Below are 6,062 nucleotides of genomic sequence, written 5' to 3' on the forward strand. Positions count from 1 at the left end.
GAGAATGGATGACAACCACAGCCACATGCAATCACATCATTAATCTTTATATCTCACCCTCGGGCGAGATAACGAGCAGGACTGTGCCTATGAGCATATTCATTGTTACACGCGTGTACTTAATGAAATGTGTTTGACGGAGTTAAAAGAAAACGAAGAAAACAGCAGATGGAATGAGAAGAAAACCTTGGCTCTTTGGTTCATACTTGTATTTACAGGAAGTGTGAAAGATCGACACCACACATAAAAAATAGAGCACCAACAGCCAAAGCAATTAAAAAAAAAGGAGGAGGTCACTAGCTCCCCTACTTACAGACTGAAAATAAATGCACAACTGAAAGTAGGGAAAGCTCAGTTATCGTCACAACTCCAAAAGCTATTACAAACTAGCCACATGTGTGCAGCACTACAGTAAATATAAAAGTTCAAGGCTACACATATCACAGGTACCACTGGAAGATTTGCTAATCTATCAGTCTGTGAGGTAATCACTTCAAGTGTGTCGATTTAGACACAATAAAACAGGGCAGCTGTCATAAACCCTGCTATTGCTACCAAGATCAGTGCTGATTCATGAGAAAGTGTTTGACAAAAGCGAAGAATTTAACTTTGGACTTTCAGTAGGTATCTTTACCACCTCGTCATTGTTCATGCCAGTAAGTTATAAACTCTTACACTAAACTTTCCCATGTGTAAACGCGAAAACGTGTCTGTGCGCTCTCTTCTCAGGATCCAAACAATAACATAACAATAAAAGTTTGCTTGAAAACATTTAACAGAACCTCATTGAAACAGTAGCTCGTGCAATTCGCGATCCATCATAATTCAAAGCTTATTGCGCATAAAAAAACAAAACAATTATGATTCTGACCTTAAGCACAATTTGATTGAAGATGCATTAGATGATAATTGTGTTTAAGTGTGATTAAATCCTGACCACTACTGTAGCAGGAGAAGCAATTCTTGCTATTTGAACATGGACGGATGACACATTATGGCAGGAGCTCATTGGTTCTTCGGCTAAAACTGTAGACAAACAATTTAATGATCTCCTCCAAGAAAATAATGTGATTGCTTCCTGTTTTTTTTCCTCTTGGTTACCAGGATCAAATAGTTAAAAACAAATTACGAGAGTTTTGGCTTGCTTCAACTTCTGGAGTCAATCCAGTCACTAAAGACTTCCTGGATTCTTGCTAGATCCAGGAAGTTTTTTAGCAGATTCTTTATCATTGAGATATAGAGCAAAACTTTGACATTTTATGTGATATCATCACAAATACATACCTAACTGAAATTGGGAGACATCCCCTGATGTTCTTAAGCTAATATCACAAACTAATCTGGATCTGGATTCTCTCTCCTGATCCAGGGATTCAGTTTGTCCACAGAGTGGAGGGACTTTTCAGCCTTGGTTGAGGTGTTTCAACAAGTACTGCAGAACATTTCTCCTTCAAAACTACAGCAGCTACCCAGCTGTGTGTCTTACTTCTGTGTGTTTGTGTAGTTGTGAAGGTCCACTCCCTGAACTAAGTGAGTGAGGTTACAAAGCTACAAAGCTACTCTACACCACTGTGCAGACAGGCATTCTCTGGGCTCTGCGGGTATCCCTTTCAGTGCTATAAGTAGAAACCGGTGTGGGATTTCACTTTGCATGCTGCTCACTAAACGAAAGGCATGATGGGAAATGATACAGTAAACTAATTTCCCCACTCCTTGACCCTGAAGAACTCGAGGGTTTTTTTGTGTATGAAAGAGGACATGTTTACACAAAAAAATATTTTAGAAACTCAGTGTCAAGGGACAGATGTTTCCATCTTGTTCATCTTATATTTGACTCTGCTGAAGTCCCCCATCATTCCAAAAAAGATCTATATAAAGATCTATATATACACCTTATCTTTTTTACCCTGTCCCCTAGCTTAAATCTTACCTAAAAAACATAACCCTCATTTTCTTTTTGAAAAATGTTCACAAGTATCAGCCAAGATAAAAACTATTCCCATTTTTTTCTATAAAAACTTAAAACTACTGTTGTTTTTCTTCAAAACATGGATGTGACAGGGTTACCTTCCATTGTGATGCCCCAGATCCCAAAGAAGAACATGTTCATTCCTTTTCTTGCAGAGACTTCGAGACTTAGCTACTTTCATGACTTAATGTGAAGCTTAGCTTAAATCTATGGGAGAAACTGCCACCATGGCTCTTTCCAAATTGAATAATAATAATAATAATAATAATAATAATAATAATAATAATAATAATAATAATAACTAGCAAATCCATGGCACACAAATCAGCATTTTATATTTATTTGCTTCTGTCATAGTAATACTTAAGTGTAAAACCTGTAGGTAGATGTTTGCTTGTAAAGCAGTGAATCACCAGCAGTCATTGTCTTTGGTCAGCGATGATATTATGAAAATGATGAATGAGCTTACATGACTTTGTATCATATTTGTATTTTTTTTTCCCAGTTTCTTATGGATATAGCACATGTAGGTGCAATCTGTCATATGTTACTCCAAAGGCAAACAGGAAGGAACAGAAAACACCTTCAGACATTGTGCTACGAAACCGCCCTTCAATATAAAATAAATTTTCAACCTAAACAAATTTTTAAGTCAAGATTTGTAAAGGATTCAAGACAAAACAAGGTCTACTGCACAAAACATTTGTACTCTAAATAAATAATTTAATTATTGTTTTTAATATTGTGGCTGATCTGTGTTTCTGCTGCCTAACGTGGCTTCTTGTTATGTAATGCACCCTAAAATGACCAAAATGGAAGAAAATTGATAAAATCAATCAATCAATCGAGACATTATGTCCACACGAGTCAAATGGATTTGGGTTTAAACTGTGCGTTTGATAAAATGGTTACAAAACACACATTAGAGTTAGATTAGTATCTAAATCTAACTCTGAGCAATACGCAAATCTATTAAAATCGTAAAATAAACAAGTATTAGGTATTTCTTATATTTGAGGAAGTGGAATAGGATTGATAACTAAAATCATGAGTCCCTGTATCTGCATCCAGACTGACAGCGCTGTCTTTGCTCCTGTCAACAGCTGCTGAGGTAGTTTAGATTCACAACACTGAAAAAAAAAAAACATACGAGAACTTTCGAGAGGTCACTAATGCTTTTAAGTGTGAAACAGTTCATGAATTATAAATATTAATCTTAGCCGTTTAACTACTAGCAATTACCCGATAGCCACATTAGCGTGTATTACGGTAGCAGCTAGCGGCTATGGCTAAACCTTAATGTGAACGTTAGGTAGCAAGCGTTATCAGTCCTGCAGATCTGTAACGGTAATAAACAGCGTGAATTTGACAAAATAACCCATTTTGTTAAGCTAAAAAGTGTTGTGTTTCTCTTGAAGTCAAAGATTGAAGCTGATAAAAGCCTACCAGCAAGTAGACAGAAACGTTGGCAGCCTACCTTAACAGCTCTAATTGATGAGCAACGACATATGGAGGTAAGGGTCTAGAAGTACAGCACTGCCTCAAGCAAAAGTAAAATAATAAGAATATATAGTAATGACAACAAATTTGTTAGACCACCAAATGAAAGGTTTATTCCCAGCTGCCAGAAATCAAGCAATAATTTTTAATATTTCTATTAAGGTTCAACCACCAGTATATGCACAAGGTCCTCAATCAAAATTATGCATTTTAATGCTAAATTTTAATGCTGTGTTTTCCAAAAAGCTCATGACATAAAGCACATCATCATTATTATTAGTATTTTTTATTTATTAGGCTACCAAATTCTCACCTCTTCAACAAAACCTTCGTTTTTTTTCTACTCTTGTGTAAAGCGCCCTTTGAAAGGCACTATACAAATCTATTATCATTATTATTATTATTGTTAATAATAATAATAGTTACAGCTGTTAAGCTAGCGATTAAAACTAAATGCATTCCTGAACAGAAAAATTAGTTTTAACGGTTGAATGTTTAATTACTTTTTGATTTCTCAAAGAAGTCCAGTGCTGGCTCAAATTTGGGTATTAAAACAAGATTTCAGTTTGCTATATGCCTAATAAAAACATGAGGTTTTTAACAGTTTTCTACAATCTTTGTGTTTTCTTGTTTTTTATGACAAGTGGTCCAATAATTTTGTCATACCTTACAGTTAAAGTAAGCAGTAGGAGTGTGGTGGGAGCAGGTGGATATCTGGAGAGTTGGAGGCTTGCTCCAGAGAAAAGAGGAATTAAAGACAGAATACATGTGTGTTAGTGGGAGGGAGATCTGTAACAGTGGATTCAATTCAATTCCATTTAATTTTATTTATATAGCGCCAAATCACAACAACAGTCGCCTCAAGGCACTTTATATTGTACAGTAGATCCTACAATAATAGATACAGAGAAAAACCCAACAATCATTTGACCTCCTATGAGCAAGCACTTTGGCGACAGTGGGAAGGAAAAAACTCCCTTTTAACAGGAAGAAACCTCCTTCAGGGAGGGGCGGCCATCTGCTGCGACCGGTTGCGGTGAGAGAAGGAAAACAGGATAAAGACATGCTGTGGAGGAGAGACAGAGATCAATAGCAGTTACAATTCAATCCAGGAGGATTCAGGGTCACCTGGTCCAGCCCTAACTATATGCTTTAGCAAAAAGGAAAGTTTTAAGCCTAATCTTAGAAGTAGAGATAGTGTCTGTCTCCTGAATCCAAACTGGAAGCTGGTTCCACAGAAGAGGGGCCTGAAAACTGAAGGCTCTCCCTCCCATTCTACTTTTAAATACTCTAGGAACAACAAGTAAGCCTGCAGTGCAAGGGTGAAGTGCTCTAATAGGGTGATATGGTACTACAAGGTCATTAAGATAAGATGGGCCCTGATTATTTAAGACCTTGTATGTGAGGAGCAGGATTTTGAATTCAATTCTGGATTTAACAGGAAGCCGATGAAGGGAAGCCAAAACAGGAGAAATATGCTCTCTCTTTCTAGTCCCTGTCGGTACTCTTGCTGCAGCATTTTGGATTAACTGAAGGCATTTCAGGGAGTTTTTAGGACTTCCTGATAATAATGAATTGCAGTAGTCCAGCCTGGAAGTAATAAATGCATGAACTAGTTTTTAAGCTTCACTCTGAGACAGGATATTTCAAATTTTAGAGATGTTGCACAAATGGAAGAAAGCAGTCTTACATATTTGTTTAATATGTGCATTGAAGGACATGTCCTGGTCAAAAATGACTCCAAGGTTCCTCACAGCGTTACTGGAGGCCAAGGTAATGCCAGAGTAAGAATCTGGTTAGATACCATATTTCTAAGATTTTCAATAACCTCAGTTTTATCTGAATTAAGAAGCAGAAAGTTAGTGGCCATCCAGGTCTTTATGTCTTTAAGACATTCCTGCAGTTTAACTAATTGGTGTGTGTTATCTGGCTTCATGGATTGACATAGTTGGGTGTCATCTGCATAGCAGTGAAAATGTACACTATGTCTTCTAATGATACTGCCTAAGGGAAGCATATGTAATGTAAACAGAAACCTCCAAAGGACCATTGGACTCTCCATTTACGTGCAGAAAATTGGAGTCGATTTGATAGATATGATTCAAACCACTGCAGTACCTGTAATATCTGTAATACCTACAGCGTGCTCTAGCAGGACAAGCACAGAGATGAGTCTACTGTCAGAGGCCATAAGAAGATAATTTGTAACCTTCACTAAAGCTGTTTCTGTGCTGTGATGAGCTCTGAAACCTGACTGAAACTCTTCAAATAAGCCATTCCTCTGCAGATGATCTGTTAGCTGTTTGAGCTGCCAGTAGTAGAGGAAGAAAAGGTTGATGAGCTTCAATACCCGGGGTCAAACATCAAAAGCAAGAGACATGAAGAAGAGAGTGCTAGCAGGGTGGAGTGGGTGGAGTTGAGTGTCAGGGGTGATTTGTGACAGAAGGATAGAAGCAAGAATGAAAAGGAAGGGTTGCAAGGTGATAGAGACACCTGCTGTGATGTATAGTTTGGAGATGGAGGCCAAGCTGAAGATGCTAGGAGTTTCGCTGAGAGTGACCAGGATGAACAAGATTAGAAGTGAATATATCAG

This window comes from Diplotaxodon limnothrissa, linkage group LG23 (assembly GCF_057381915.1).
Source record: "Diplotaxodon limnothrissa isolate DT_005_m linkage group LG23, D_limnothrissa_male_GT1.1, whole genome shotgun sequence".
NCBI classification, from domain to species: Eukaryota; Metazoa; Chordata; class Actinopteri; order Cichliformes; family Cichlidae; genus Diplotaxodon; species Diplotaxodon limnothrissa.